The sequence below is a fragment of the Melospiza melodia genome, unplaced genomic scaffold, assembly GCF_035770615.1.
Source record: "Melospiza melodia melodia isolate bMelMel2 unplaced genomic scaffold, bMelMel2.pri scaffold_44, whole genome shotgun sequence".
Lineage (NCBI taxonomy): Eukaryota > Metazoa > Chordata > Aves > Passeriformes > Passerellidae > Melospiza > Melospiza melodia.
The window spans coordinates 705,032-721,420 of NW_026948761.1; the positions used below are offsets into that span (position 1 = coordinate 705,032).

A 16,389-nucleotide genomic window follows, 5' to 3' on the forward strand; every position below is an offset into this window, starting at 1 on the left:
CCTGCTTTTTTTCTTTTTTTTTTTTTGTAAAACAATACTGGAGAGGTAAATGCAGTGCTTGGGTCGGGTACAAACTCTGCATTCAGGGAACGGGCTCAAATAGTGTTTGACCCTCAGCAGGGACAATGCACAGCAGTGACCGAGGGGATTCCTGTGACGCTGTGCAGGAGTCCAGACTCTGGGTCTTGGCTGAACTTGGCAAATTTCCCGTGTTTGGACAGGCTCAGAGGCTGCCCCCGGGGAGCGCGGGGCTCGGCGTGGGGGCGAGCAGGCAACAGACAAACAGACACGGGGACAAACGGCCCCAGATATTCAGTTGCAGTGGCAGCGGCAGCAGCAGCAGCGAAAGAAGCAACTTTGTCAACTCCCTCTCACTTCTCCTCTCCCACTCCAGCAGTCCCGCACCCTCTCCCGGTCTCCCTTTCCCGGTGTCCCCTCCTCTCCCAGTCTCTCTCTCTCCCCCCATGCCCGGGCGGGCCATGCCTCTGGCCCGCCCCTGGCCCTGGGTGGGGCTGCCCCGTGCCTCGTCCCGGCTGTCCCACCACGGTCTCGCCTCCGGCCGGCTCTGGCCATACTGGCGGTGGTGCTGCCGGGTGGGCATCAGTGCCTGGGGCGGGGGCAGCATGGCCGCCCTTTGCCTCCGCCTGGCCAGAGCCCGGCGCATGACCCGGCACAGGGTCCAGTCCCAGCCTCGGCCCGTGGAGGACATACACGGCGCGGCCGCTCCCGCCGCCTCCGCTGCGGCTTCCCCGGCCCGAGCTCCGCTGCTCGGCAGCGCGGCCACTGGGCCCGAGCCTCCTGTGCCGCGTTCCTGGGAGCGAACGCCTGGGCATGGCCGGCCCGGGGCGGGTGAGGGGCGCTCGGGGGCCATTGCTGGCCCCAGGCCGAGTGCTGACAGTCGCGTCCCACCCGCAGGGAAGGCGCAGCTGGGCCTGAAGGAGCAGGACAGGCTGGGTTCGCTGCTGGGGCGCGGTTGCTTCAGCAGCGTCTTTGCAGCCACGCGGCTCTCGGACAGCACCTCTGTGAACAGCGGTGCCGGCGGTGGCCGCAGGAGAAGGAGGGCAGAGGATGGGTCTGGGCAGGGCGGGCGGCGAGCTGAGCCCACTGTTGCCCTTGGCTTGCAGTTGGCCATCAAAAGGGCACCACGGAAGCGCGTCCAGCACTGGGGCGAACTGGTGAGTGAGCGGGGCCAGCGGCAGAAGCTGGGCCGTGCCAGGCGGGGAAGAACCCAAGCTGGGTGTGGCAGGATGGATTCTCCCTTTTGCTGCCCTGAGTGGCACTGAGTCTTCAGCTGAGTTTTTTTTGAGCAGGGCTGAGTGGGGAGCCAGCTTCCAGCTGTGATGGCAGCCTTTGCCCACCACTCTGCCCAGAACTGGGGCTGGGGCAGCCAGCCCAACAAGAACACCCGTGGGTGGGGGTAGCAGAGAAGGGGTGTCATCCTGTTTTTTTAAGATTTTCTAAGCCTTCTGATGTTGACATTCTTGTAGTGAACTTTCTCACACACTTTCTGTTAATAACTCATTGTTTTGCATTCCTTTATGGAGGAGGAGAAAGCTGATGTTTGGTTTGTCCAGCATCATTGGAGAGGTGGCACTGTCACTCTCCAATCCACTGTCACTTTTGGAAAACTATAAATGCTGGAGCCAGAAAATAAACTTTCCTTTTTCCTTCACCTTGAGAGCAGCAGTGTGAGCTTGTGTTCTTTTGTGTGCTTTAGCGACATCTGGTGACCGCCGCCGTGAACTGCAGCCTAGGGCGAGGCACAGAGTCCGCACTGCCGGTGAGGTTGTGTCATTTACCCCCCTCCCAGTTTGGTGCTTTGCCTGCTGCTCTTGTGGTGATGGCAACCTCTGTGGGTTTTGTGGAGGATTCTCTAGTTTTGGACCTCTGGAGGAATCTCCTGGAGTGGAAACAAGTTTCTGTTTTCTAGAGTGATTTTGAAAGAATTTTTTTGTGGGCCAGACAAGGGTTTTTTTCAAACCCTGCGGAGGTGTTCTCCAGGGAGGTGTGGTCTCTTGTGGGAGACTATCTCATGGACGCCCTGCTTGATGATTGCTCTGTAGATGTGGGTTCACTGCTGGTGCAGTGGAAAAAGTTTGACGATATTTGGTGGGGGACTGGCTTTTGTAGCTCTCAGAATTTCCACAGGGACCTTTCCATCTTGGAGGTGGACAAGGGGGAGTTTGAGTTTCTGTGCAATGCAGGACCCTTCCACCCATCCCAGGATGGTGAGCTGGGGGATGGGTCTGTCTTGGAGGGTGACGTTTGTTTCCCCCGGGGTGGATTGGGCTCCCAGCCAGCTGGCCCCGAGTCCAGGGTGCGGAGACCCACGGGCTTGTGGGGGCTCTGTGGAATTGGCTCAGCCGTCCCCACTCTGCCCCGTGTCATGTGGGCGGTGGGGTGTGGGGGACCCTCCCCCACCCTCTCTTAGTGCATTTCTGGTGCTTAGGGGCGGCGGGGAGCCTCTGGATCAGCCTTCGCCTCTGACTGAGTCTGATTCAATGACAACTCCTTGTCTGAATTGTGGTGATTCCATGACATTCCCCCTGGGCACGGCGGGAGCGGGTTCACCTGCCTCCGAGTTGGGCTCTTCGACAAGGGGGGCAGCTTCACCCGTCTCTGAGTCTGCACAGTGTGTCGGGCAGGTGCAGGCGATGGAAGCTGCCAGGGCTGGGGCGGTGGTTGGTGTTCCGTCAGGCCCCACTCCAGTGAGACCAAGTGGGCGCATTTGGCAGCCAGTGCAGAGGAGCAGAATGCTACGCTGGGACTGCAGGATCCCAGGTGTGTGATTGGCACTAACATGCTGTTGGGCACAGGAAATCATGCTGATCCTTTGGGGCAAGCTGGCTTTGATCCCCTCCTTCTTGACCAGTTCCAGACAATCGGCATTGCAGCAATGGTTTGGACCCTGGAAATGACTGCTCCAAAGTAGCCATTTGCGACTGTTGTCCAGGGGGCTGATGAGTCTTTCATGAAATTTGCAGGGATGCTGACTGCCTCTGTGGAGAGGCAATTGGCAGATTCCTGTGGCCAGGAGACTTGTGATTGCAAACTTTGTGAGAAGTAACTGCAATGACAATTGTAAGAGAATCATAGAGGCTCTTCCTGGTGAGCCTACTGTCTCCCACATGGCAGAGGCCTGTGCAAACAAAGGCTCCCCAGTTCAGAAGACGGCTGCCTTGGCTACTGCTGTGCAACCGGTCTGGGCAGTGCCTCAGGGCAGGTGGCCACAGCAGGGAAATGCTCAGGCCAGCAAGAAACAGGGGAAGAAAGCACAGAAAATCAAAATTCCCATGTTCTTGTGTGGTCGGTGTGGAAGGCTGAACCATACTGCAAATGTCTGTAAGGTGACTGTTCATGTTAATGGCCAAGCTTTGCTAGGCTTGGGAAATGAGGAGCGGAGCGCAAAGGAAAGACATGCCCAGACACAAGCTTCTCTCCAGACCCTGGAGCCGATGGAGGTTTGCTTGGCCAGCTTGCAGCCAACACCCGTGGCTCAGCAGGTGTTGATGTCTGCACCACAGCAACAGTTGTTTTAGAATCTTGTTAAATACACAAGATTGCCCTGGATGCCTTTGGTCCCTTGGGTGGGGGCATGAGTGCTCTCCTGATGGGGAGGTCTAGTGCCTCTAGAGGGCATCATTGTGCACCTGGGGCTCATTGATGCAGATTTTACAGGGCAGATTTGTGCCATGGTCTCCACACCCACCCTCCCCATCACGATCCCAAAAGGGACGCGACTTTCTCAACTTGTGCCTTTAAGTCCTCTGTTCGCAGGACAGGTGACCGGTCACATGGAGCTGGTGGCTTTGGATCCATGGGGCTGCCTCAAGTTCATTGGACTGCTGTCCTGACCAAAGAATGGCCTGAGATGCTGTGTACCCTGTCCCTTCCTGGTGTGATGCCAACAGAGATCTGCCTCTGCAGGCTTCTTGGCAGCGGTGCTGACGTCACGGTTCTCTCCCTTGCCTCCTGGCCCCCGGAGTGGCCCCTGAATCTGGTGGAGATGCCTGTCGCAGGCCTAGGAGGAAAGCCGCAATGTTACGTGAGCCAGCGGCCCGTGCTGGTTGCGAACGTGGAGGGACAGACAGCCTGGGTTAGGCCTCATGTTACTTCTGCGAACCTCTGGGGGAGGGATGTTCTGTCTGCACTGGGAGGTGCACATCGGGAGAGGTTTTTGATGGGGTGTGATGAAGGGTGCAGAGTGTCCTATGCCCCCTATACGGTGGCTGATGGACAAACCTGTCTGGGAGAACCAGTGGCCCCTCCCTCAAGATAAATTGGTGGCCCTTTGGAATCTGGTGCAGGAGCAGTTGGACCAGGGTCATCTGGAGCCTTCTACCAGTCCCTGGAACACTCCTGTCTTCTGCATCAAGAAAAAAAATCTGGGAAATGGAGTTTGTTGCAAGACCTCTGAAAGGTCAATGCTGTGATGGAAAGCATGGGAGCATAGCAGGTGTGCATGCCATCACCTACCATGCTTCCCGCAGACTGGCCGATCCTCATTGTGGATATGAAGGATTGTTTCTTTTTCATTCCTTTGCATCCCAATGACAGACCGAAATTTGCCTTCTCAATGCAAGCAATTAACGAGGCTGAGCCCGCACAGAGATTTCAATGGAGACAGGACATGCGCAATTCTCTGGCTATATGCCAGTGGTATGTGGCCCGGGCCTTGTCTGGAGTTGGCAAGCAGTTTCCTGATGCGTATCTGTACCATTATATGGACAACATTTTGGTGGCCACGTCCACCCAGGATGAACTGCTGAGGATTCAGCTGCGGTTACTCAACATTTTGCATTCTCATGGGCTGCAGGTGGCTCCAGAAAAGGTTCAACTGCCTTGGAAGTACTTGGGGGTCAAAATTCTGGAACAGACGGTGCGTCACCAGGAAGTGCAATTTGTGCATTCTGTGAAGACACTGAATGATGCTCAGAAATTGGTAGGTGTCATCACTTGGTTACGTCCATACTTGGGACTAACTGACGCACAGCTGTCTCCTCTGTTTGATTTGTTGAAAGGGGACTCTGGTCAAAAGTCACCTCGCACATTGACCCTGGAGGCATGTCAGGTGCTGGAGGTGGTTCAGCAAGCTGTTTATGCTTGCCAAGTTCATCGCATTGATCCCTCCGTTGATGTCACTGTGTTCATCACCACTCCAGATTCACATCCCACAGGCATCATTGGCCAATGGAGTGACAAATGGTCCATTCCTTGCTCATCTTGAAATGGGTTTTCCTGCCCCATCAGCCACAGAAGACGGCAACCCCATTGCTTGAGCTGATTGCTTGCTTGATAATCAAATGCCGGCAACGGTATTTGCAATTGATGGGTGTGGGTCCCGCAAAGATCATACTCCCGGTAAAGCAGGAGGATTTGACTGGAGCTTTGCCAACTTTGTGTCCCTGCAGAGTGCTATGGAAAACTTTTCAGAGCAGATCACTTATCATCTGCCCAGCCATAGGCTACTGCATATGGCAAAATTCGCACAAATCCCTTTGCAGCCCAAAAATAGTCAGGAACCCGTGCAAGGACCCACCATCTTCACTGACGGTTCAGGGAAAACAGGAAAGGCAATTGTTACTTGGAGGGACGGATCAGAGTGGCAGGTTCTGGACGGTCATGAGGATGGGTCAGCCCAGTTGGTTGAATTGAGGGCTGCTGTCATGGCATTTGAGAAATTTTCCCAGGAACCTTTCAACTTGGTCACGGATTACACCTCTGTGGCCAATATCACACAGCAGTTGGGTCATTCAGTTTTGAAGGAGGTCAGTAATCCTGCTTTGTTTCATTTGCTGAAGACCTTGTGGTGTGCCATTCAGCCCCAGGTTCATCCATTTTATGTTCTGCATGTGAGGAGTCACACCAATTTGCCAGACTTTATAGTGGAAGGTAACGCAAGGGCTGACAAGTTGGCTAACCCAGCGTGGGTAGCGCCTCAACCTGATACACTCGTGCAGAACAAAGCATCACATGGGCTTTTCCACCAAAATGCACATACCCTGCAGAAGCAGTTTCAGCTGACACCAACTGAGGCTTGTGACATTGTTGAGTCATGTGATGACTGCCACGCACTTGCTCTGCTTTTGCCGGCTGGGGTAAACCCCAGAGACCTTCAGGCCTTGGAGCTTTGGCAGACCGATGTCACCCAGATTGCTGAGTTTGGCCGGCTCAAGCGTGTGCGTGTCACTGTGGACACGTTCTCCTCTGGGATGTGGGCTTCTGCTCACATTGGGAAGAAGGCCCATGATGTCCTTGCCCAGTGGAGGCAGGCCTTTTCCGTTCTGGGCATACCTTCTGCTGTGAAAACCGACACTGGTCCTGCTTATGCATCGCAAAAGGTGCAGCAGTTCCTGCAGTTGTGGGTGTCTCACACAAGTTTGGTATCCTTCTTTCTCCGACTGGTCAAGCTATTGTTGAATGTGCTCACGGTACTTTGAAGCGGGTTCTTCAAAAACAAAAAAGGGGAATGCAGGGTGAAACCCTGCACAGTCAGTTGGCAAAAGCTTTGTGCACAATCATCTCACTGTGCCGCAGAACTCAAATAACCCTGTCATTTTGAATCACCATCTCTCGTTGCAGGCTGCGGACGAGGCACATCAGCCTCAAGCAAAGGTTTGGGTGCAGAATTTAGTCATCAAACAGGGAGAAGATCCCTATGACCTTATTGCTTCGGGGCACAGGTATGCTTGTGTATCCACAGATACTGGGGTATGCTGGGTACCTTTGAAGTGTCTTTGTCCTGACCTGCAACAGCAGACAAAGAATCCAGCCAATGGGCAAAATGGAAACCATGACCAACATGAAAGGCATCAAGTGGGTGAATCATTGAGTGATGACTCAGATGCAGGTGATGAGAGTGAATACTCCGATGATTCCTCTGCAAATGGACACAGAACATTGTTCATGCCTTCTCTTTTACATTGTTCATTTTCTTTTCTCTTTTTCTTTTTTTTTTTTTTAATGGAAATGGGTGAGATGTCGTCCTGATTTTTTAAGATTTTCTAAGCCTTCTGATGTTCACATTCTTGTAATGAACTTTCTCACACACTTTCTGTAAATAACTCATGGTTTTGCATTCTTTTATGGAGGAGAAATTTGATGGACTGTTGGTTTGTCCAGTGTCATTGGAGAGGTGGCACTGTCACCCTCCAATCCACTGTCACTTTTGCAAAACTATAAATGTTGGAGTCAGAAACTAAACTTCCCTTTTTTCTTCACTTTGTGTGCAGCGGTGTCCTGTAGTGATAGGAGACAGGTGACTAGACACTCCATGTTCATGCAGCAAGAGCCAGCTTGAGATCCTACTTTCTTATATAAATAAAAAGGCCCATGAGGTTAATCCTCATTGGCAAAGCCAGTTACTACTCAGCTAACCAGCCAATAGCAGCCTGAGTCCCCAATGGCCTGGGCCTGCTCCTAATGGTCAAATTACATAAGTAAGGTAATTATATAATAAATCACTTATTTCAGTTATAAAGTTGGAATTATTTATACTGTGAGGCCTATAGACCATCTGTAGACCACCACAGAAGAATAGCTCATGAATATGTGATCAATGTGTGTGATAAAACCTCTGCTCACCTGATGCTTGGGGCACTCGAATGGAGGAAGGATCCTCCAAGTGATCAATGCTACTATAAAGAATGGCTGCTTTCTAATACTCAAATTGTGTAGAAAGTTGCTATTTGGGTGATTTCAGTATCAGTTCCTCAAGACCCCACAGTTTCACAGTGGCCCTTTGATTCTCAAGTGTCACAATTGCCTCAGTCCCACAAGACTCCAAAATGTCCAAACAGTCTCCTTAATTCCATGGGGCCCTGAAGTGCTACAATGGCCCCTCGGCTCCATGAGGCCCTGCAATGTCACCCTGGGGCAGGAGGCCAGGAGGGATTCGTTCCCCAAATGCTGCAGCTCCCTGGGCCAGCTGGCACCAACACCTTCTCCCAGGCCAGAACTGCTGGGCACTGCCAAGGCCAGGCCACACTGCAGCTCCCTGCAAACCATGGCAGGGGCTTCCAGGCCAAAACCTGAGTCACAGACAGTTTGTCACTCTTCCTGTCTGTATATGTCCCATTGTGGGATCCCCTTTCCTGCAATCACTGCAGCACTGGGACCATCCCTGGAGCTCTAAACGAGAGAAATGGCCAGTGCTGCACCTCTGCACTGACTCGGGGATGGTGGGAAATGCTCTGTGGGGTGGCTGGAAGGATGGAAAAAGGACAATTGGCTGTGCAGAGGGAAACCTAGCTGGGCTGCTGGAGTGGGGCAAGACATTGCTGTCTGGAGGAGAAGTTGGCTGTGAAAGTCCCTCCTGTGGATGCTCATGTGCCCAAGAGTCGGGCACTGAAGAGCATCACAACAATGGACAGGAGAACGGGACTGCCAGGATTTAAGTGTCTGAGGGTCTGGACTGGCCACACAAGGGTGAGTTATTTCTGGACACCTCAGATCATCAGGGAAGAGATGCAACCTCCAGATGGGCTCATGAGCGAGGGGTGGATTTAACCCTGGACACCATCTCCAGGTTATCCCTGACTGTGAAATGTGGACTGAGATCAAGCACGACCAGGCAGGTAAAGCCCCTGTGGTATGGGGGACAATGGTGGGAATATGAATGTGGGGAGGCACATGGTCTTGCTAGTGGGAGTAGGAAATGGGAGAGCACCATTCCTAAACCACAACAGCCCTGTCAGAACCGGCCCTGTCCCTGCACTACCCCAGCTGTGCCGCCCCACAGCTGCTGGATCAGGAAGGGCAGAGCCATGGGGGAGGGAAATGCACAGGGACTCCTCCTGGGAGCAACCTTCCATCCTGCTACTCAGACCCCAAAGCAGAAATGCCCATCCAAAGCATGGAGGTCACCATTAGAGTCTCTGCCATTGTCCCACTTTGTGAATCTTTCACACTGAGATGTTGGTCCTTCCTTTCAGTTTCTTTACTTTTTAGCCTTTTAATGGTTCCTCCATAAAAAAGGCAATTCTTGTCCATGATATGGACAAGAGAATGAGAATTTGGCCAGATTAAAATGCTGGCATGGTGTGCATAGGTACTTGCAGCCCTGTGCAGAAGCAGATGGGATATAAGAATCAAAGAATTGTAAAATGCTTTGAGTTAGAAGAGACCTAAAAAGCCTCTGGTAAAACTCCCCTTCCATGACCCAGGAACACCTTCACTCATTCAGGTTGTACAAAGCCCCTGACCTAAACATTTCCAGGGGTGGGATTTCTATTTAAAGGGCAACCAGTGCCAGTGTTCTGCGACCATCATCATAAAATATTTTATCCCTACAGAAAATCTAAATGTGCCCTCAGTTAGTTTAAAGGTACAGTATATTAATCTGTATTATATTCCCCAAAAAGACTTTTAGGCAAAAAGGTACACAGCCATTCTTGGATGTAAATCACATCTCCAAGGTCGAGCATATTTGAGAGGGCCCAGAGATCTCCCAGGATGTGCTTTGGAGGCCCCAAACATGATCACTTTATGGCAGCTGGAAATTGTGGGTTCAACTGTGTGGAGATTGAGGAAAGATTGAAAACAGCCAGTGATGACTACAAAGGTAGATTCAAATATATTGGACCTCTTCTTCATAGTGGAAATGAGCCTGAGATAAAAATAATGTCAACAAATGCAGCTGTGAAGACCCAGAATGGAAACCAAGAGAGATGAATTTCCCTCCCAGGGCAGGGCTGTGGCACAACACATCTGCCAGAACGATTTTGGGTCAGCCCAAGGCTCTGTGTGGGCAGGCAGAGGCAGGCAGGAGGCAGAGCTGTCAGCAAAGGAAGGGCCCAGCCAGGTGGGACAGCCGGGGGATGCCGACAGCCTGCAGGGACGGAGGCGCAGGGCAGGGACACCGTGGGACAGCCTGGGCTGCACAGGGCACAGGGATGGGCAGCAGCTGCAAGACAGCCCTGCCAGAGCCAACTTGGGCAGCACTTTGGCCATGGCTGCTGGGCCTGGGCCTGAGGCCACAAGGGGACAAGTCACCCTTGCAGGGCTGGGGCCTCATTGCCTCCTTCTCCCTGCTCAGCAGCCTGGCAGGGGCCGCCCCATGCTCCTGCCCTTGGCAATGCACATCCCCACATGCCAGTGCCCATCCTGGCAAAGAGCCCTGAGCAAGGAGGGAGGGACAGGATCTGCCTGGCCAGGGGCTGGGGCTCAGGCCTTGGCCCTTGGCATTCTTTAAACACATCTAGGTGGGCTCAGCACCAGAGACACCTTTGCCTTGTTTGTCCCCAGCTGTCCTCACTGCCTCCAGTGTTCTGCTCTAACTGGAACCTGGAGACACTTTCCCAGTCGTGTCTCTCAGTGGGACGCATTAAAGCTTCAAGAAACTTTGGAATTTCACTTGAATTTTTAGTTGTTGAGAAGTTTTTTGAACACTCTCTCAGGGACTGAGTCTGATGTAAAGAACACCAAAGCCCCAAGAGGCTCATTAAAATCCTTGTGCTGTGCCTGTGCTGCTGAGCTTTAAAGGAACAGCTCTTCCCAGGACCAGCTTCTCTCCCAGCCCAGCAGGGCTGAGGGCTCTGCCTGCAGGCACTGAGGGGACAGGAGCCAGGCAGAGTCAGGCTGAAGGCAATCAGGATTGGGAAGACACTGAGCTGAGACTTTACTTGGAGGAAGATCTCCACAGCCCTGTGCATGGTGAGTGTGTGGGTGCAGGGCAATGTCCCCTGTGCTCCTGGAGGGATCTCCTGAAGGCAGCACATCCCACAGCCTGGGGGATGTGTCAGGAGGACTCTCCCAGTTTCTCTGTGGAACAGGAGCAGGAGGAGGATATGCTGCAGAGCGGGGCTGCCCTGGGCACCACCAGAGGGACAGGGCAGGATGGCTCCTGCTGCCAGGGATGGCTGCAGGGGGTGAAGCTGGGGCTGCAGCCAGGGCTGCCCAGGGCTGTCCTGCAGAGCAGCTCCTGCAGCCCTCAGGGCTCTTGGCTAGCCCAGGGCATGTGCCACCTGCCAGGGGCAGCTCTCAGCCTGCCTGGCAGCTCCCCATGGACACTGCAGGGGAGAAGCTGGAGGTGGAAGGAGCCACCCCCATCAGGGCAGATTCCTCCTGCTGTGGAGATGGTGCTGCATGGCCAGGGCTGCTCTCAGCTTTCTCCTAAAGGGAAGGTAAAGGGGCTGCCAGCTTTGGCTGTGTCACTGAGACTCCTGCACTGTCACCCTGGGCATCAGCAGATGTGCCTCAGATCTCCCTCAGAAAGTGCCTTCTCAGCCTCCTCTCCCTACAGACAGCAGCAGCAGCCCCTTGGCTTGCAGCATCTCTGTCTGTCTGGCCTGCCCTTAAGGCCCTGCTGCCAGGGAGATGCCCCTGGGCAGTCCTTGTGCTGGGAGGGGTCTGCAGGGTCGAGCTGAGCCCCCAGAGCTGGGCTGGACTCTGGCATCACTGGCAGGGATAAGGCTTGGATATGGAGAAACTGCTCCCAGTAGGCACAACTTCAGGAAGCAGAGAGCCAGACCAGCCCTTGGTATCCCTTCCATTGAGATAGACAAGGAAAGAGAGAAGGATTTGGAGAAAATTATTTTTAAACTGGAGAATTCAAAAGTTAAACTTTTTGTTCAATCAAGTTATAAGTGCAATCACCGTGAAATAGTGTGAGGTAAAATGAGCAAAGCGCACCTGTGTGGGACGAGTGGGTCTGATTGTGCTGGGGCACAGGGAGCCCTGTTTTCCCTCTGGGCTCCCCGGTGCTCTGGCACAGAGCGATGCGCAAGACAAGGCAGCAGCACAAACCTGGGCTCAGAGATAAAAAGTTTCAGCAAATTCCCCAAAAAAGGAAGTATATTTGAGGGAATTTGTAATAAAAAAGGATAAGTATAAACAATTAATTCTTTCCCAGCTTATCAGTGTCTTCTTTCAACAGCCCACGATGCCAAAATGAACAAATGTCCAACAGCAGCTCCATCAGGCACTTCCTCCTGCTGGCATTGGCAGACACACGGCAGCTGCAGCTCCTGCACTTCTGCCTCTTGCTGGGCATCTCCCTGGCTGCCCTCCTGGGCAACAGCCTCATCATCAGTGCCGTAGCCTGCGGCCACCACCTGCACACGCCCATGTTCTTCTTCCTGCTCAACCTGGCCTTCAGCGACCTGGGCTCCATCTGCACCACTGTCCCCAAAGCCATGCACAATTCCCTCTGGGACACCAGGGACATCTCCTACACAGGATGTGCTGCACAGCTCTTTCTGTTTGTATTTTTCATTTCTGCAGAATTTTCCCTCCGGACCATCATGTGCTATGACTGCTATGTATCCATCTGCAAACCCCTGCACTATGGGACCCTCCTGGGCAGCAGAGCTTGTGCCCACATGGCAGCAGCTGCCTGGGCCAGTGCCTTTCTCCATGCTCTCAAGCACACAGCCAATACATTTTCCGTGCCCCTGTGCCATGGCAATGCCCTGGGCCAGTTCTTCTGTGAAACCCCCCAGATCCTCAAGCTCTCCTGCTCCAAATCCTACCTCAGGGAACTTGGGCTCATTGTAGTTAGTGCTTTTCTGTTATTTGGTTGTTTTGTGTTCATGGTTTTCTCCTATGTGCAGATCTTCAGGGCTGTGCTGAGGATCCCCTCTGAGCAGGGAAAGCCTTTTCCACCTGCCTCCCTCACCTGGCTGTGGTCTCTCTGTTCCTCAGCACTGATATATTTGCACACTTGAAGCCCCCCTCCATCTCCTCCCCATCCCTGTATCTGGCCGTGTCCGTTCTGTACTCAGTGGTGCCTCCAGCCCTGAACCCCCTCATCTACAGCCTGAGGAACCAGGAGCTCAAGCATGGCATAAGAAAAATGATGACTGGATGCTTTTCAGAAGGAATAAAGTACCCCTTTTGTATAGCATAAGATTTAGAGTGTAACTCAGACTCAGTCTACCTTTTCATGTATTGGTAGTGTGGTGGGTAAATAGTTTTGTTTTTCTTGTGATTATCTTGATCACAACATAATCTTATTATTCATTCCTCTTCTATTTAAGTGTTTTCCTCTTGAATTTGACTCAGAGATTTTTTAAAATTGGGAATTGTGCTTTGGTTTTTTTAACAAAATAAAGGACCCTGCTTCAAATGCTTTCTCTACTACCCTTCCACTGAGACTTTTGTAAAAGCTGTGATGCTTTGCAGCACAGCAGCACAGACAGGGAGATCACACCAGCATGTGATCTTTTCAGAGCTCCTCTCAACTCCTCCACACTCCCCTTTGGAGCCCTTGTTGTGCTCTGAGGTCTGAGAGCTCTGGAAGCAGGGACCGCAATGACAGCTTTTTTGAGAGAGCTGACCTCCATTCCAGCACTGCCATCAGCAAACGGATCTCCTCAGCCCAGTGCCTGAGGGCTTCTGCCACAGTCTGTCTCAAGAACATGCCAAGGGATGGATTCTAAAGAGGCTCATTGTTCTCCCAGGGCTCAGTGGGATCAGATCAGGGTCCCTGTTTCACTTACAAGGGACTCAGGTCTGGGTCAGGTATTCCTTGTGGGTGGCCAGTGCCCATCAGATGGTGAATGGTCTGTGCTGAACCTTCCTGGGGCTCTGCAGCTTGTGCCAGGGCCGATGGCTGGGGAAGGTTTTCTCTACCTCCTCCTTTTACTTCGCAGTGCCTCAGTTTTCTGGGGCATCCTCATGATTTTCAGTGTCACCAGTGCCCAGATCAGTTGTGTCTCCTGAGATATTCTGACAGAGCATTTTTAAAACACAGTCCTCCCTCCTGCTGAATCCTCTCATCTGCAGTCTGTGGAGCAGAAAGGATGGGCTTAGAGAGGCACTGAGAAAAGTGCTCAGGGCAGCTCTGAGTGGGGGAATAACACACCAGAGTCACCCATAAAAACTGACCCTCATGACAGGGACAGCAGGACAGGGCTGTGTCCTGGGCACTCCACTGGAACAGCTTTTTGGTATCAGGGCTGTTGAGACGGCTGGGCAGTGTCACTGTGGGACCTCTCTCAAACCCCTTGGAAAGGCCAGAGCCATCCCAGAGAGTCCTGGGCACTTGGGAAGGACAGACGTGAAACCAGTCTGCAAACAGGGCAGGGACGGGGACAGGGAGAGTCACAGCTCAGCAGGGAAAGGGATGTGGCAAATCCTCCTGCAGCCATACCAGGCACTGGCAGGACAGGGCAGGGACTGCAGAACCCATGTGGGAGGGAAAAGAAGGGGATGTTGTGTGCCCAGACTTCAGCCAGGCCTGGGACAGGATCTGATGTGGTCTCCTCAGAGCCAGACTGGAGAGAGCTGGGCTGAAGGAGTGGAACATGGGCTGGGTAGGAATTTGGCTGAACATTGAGGGTCAAATGTCATCTATGGTACAGAGTCCTCTTGGTAGCCACACGCTGGTGACATCCCTCAGTGACCAGCCCTTGGCCACCACTGTGGAATATTTCTATTGTCTCTAAAATGGCATGAAATGTACTTTCAATTCCTTTGTGGATGCTGCCAAATTGCAGGGAGTCTGTGACTGAACTCATTGAGTTAATGGTGACTGCAAAATGTAATTGGGCAAGATGATTGAGTTGGGTAAATTTGTCTTGCCATCAGGTGGCAAGCAAGCTACAAGAAAGAGAAGAAAAAACTTATACAACAGAAGAAAGGCAGTTCAATAGGGAAAAACCCAAACCCAACCAAAAAATACAAACCCCAAACCCAAAGCATGATCCACCCACAACAACACAAAAACAACACAAACAAACTAACCACAAAAAGAAAAGGTCAAAAAAAGAAGAAAAGCAAATTCACAAGAAATCTCCTATCAGCAGAAGATATTTAACCACCTTGTGGCAGGAGGGGATCCTGTATGTGTAGGTGCTGTTTTGAAAGAAAAATATCTTAAATAAGAAATTAATCCCATACCCTACTTGCCCCTCTGCTTCTCTCAGTTGATTGCTGATCATGGTGTGACATGGAATGGAACATCCCTTGGGTCAGTCCAGCCCAGCTGTCCCATCCCTGTTCCCCAGGAACACTTGCCCACCCCAGGTCCATAGGTTGGGGGGTTGCAGATGCCTCATGCGGGGTGAGCACTGAGACAAGGACAGGAGAACAGAACAACATTTACTCTTCTCAAGGACAGTAGAACAGAACAGTACAGCCTTGGAGAAAGTGATTGAGGATGTACCTCTGGCAAACAGAAGTCACACAAAATGCAAGCAGGATGCCAGCTCAGCTCTGCAAGGCTGACAAAGCAGAAGTTATGCAAAACAATAATATTGCCATACTCAAAAGTGGGGGGGTCAAGGAACAGCCACCTAAAAGGACACTGGATGTTGAAGAAAAAACCCAAAGATAAGGGGTGAAGCTATGTCAAATAAACTCAAAGGAAGTGGGGACAGCTAATGGATACATAATCAACGTGTGTGATAAAAACTCTGTTCATTTGATGCTCAGTGCACTCCAATGGAGGAAGGATGGCCCAAGTGACGACCATGCTATAATAAAGAATACCTGCTTTCAAATACTCAAAAGTGTTCAGAAGTTTCTGTCCAGTGGGTTTCAGTATCAGTGGTGTCCTTGACTCCCTTATGCCCCACAGTTTCACAATGGCCCCTTGTTTCCATGAGGCCCTCCTCTATAACAATGGACCCTTGGTTCCATTGGGTTCTGTACTGTCAAAATGGCCTCCTTGGTTCTGCACTGCCACAATGTTCTTCTTGGTTCCACGAGGCCTTGGTGTGTCACAACAGCCCCTTGGTTCCATCAACTGCCAGAGTGTCACCCTGGTCTCTTGGATCTGCAGTGTCACAATAGACAATTGGTCACAAGCAGCCCTGCTGTGACACCATGATAATTTGGTTCCATGGGGACCCAGAGTGTCACAGTGGTTTCTTGGATCCACGAGGTTCCACAGCATCACCATGGTCTACTTGGATCCGTAGTATCTCCATGGACCATTGGTTCCATGTGACCCTGATGTGTCATAGTGGCTCCTTGATTCCATGAAGCCCCACTGCATAACAATGGAGTATTGGTCCCGTGAGGTTCTGTACTGTCAGCAATGGTCTCCTTGGTTCTGGACTGTAACAATGGACCCTTGGTTCCATGAGGTTCCATGATGTCACAATGGTCTCCTTGGTTCTGTGGTGTGAAAACGGCTGCTTGGTTCCATAAGGCTCCTCAGTGTCCCAGTAGTCTCCTTGGTTCCATGAGGCTCTGCAGTGTCACAATGTTCCATTGTTTCCAGGAGCTTCTGTCCAATCAACCATGTCCTTTGTTCCTATGAGGCCACACAGTGCCACACTGGCCCCTTCATTCCATGAAGTTCCACAGTCTAACATGGTTGCCTTGATTCCAAGAGGTTCCCCAGTGTCACAACGGCCCCTTGGTTCCATGAGGTTCCACAGCATCACCATGGTCTCCTTGGATCCACAGTATCTCCATGGACCATTGGTTCCATGTGGCCCT

At 52.2% G+C, this 16,389-nt stretch overlaps 1 pseudogene; it reads left to right on the top strand.

Annotated features, from left to right (window-relative positions):
• The first annotated feature begins 464 nt into the window (after window positions 1-464).
• LOC134434572 (serine/threonine-protein kinase pim-1-like) overlaps window positions 465-16,389 on the top strand; it is a 247,545-nt pseudogene continuing 231,620 nt past the window's right edge.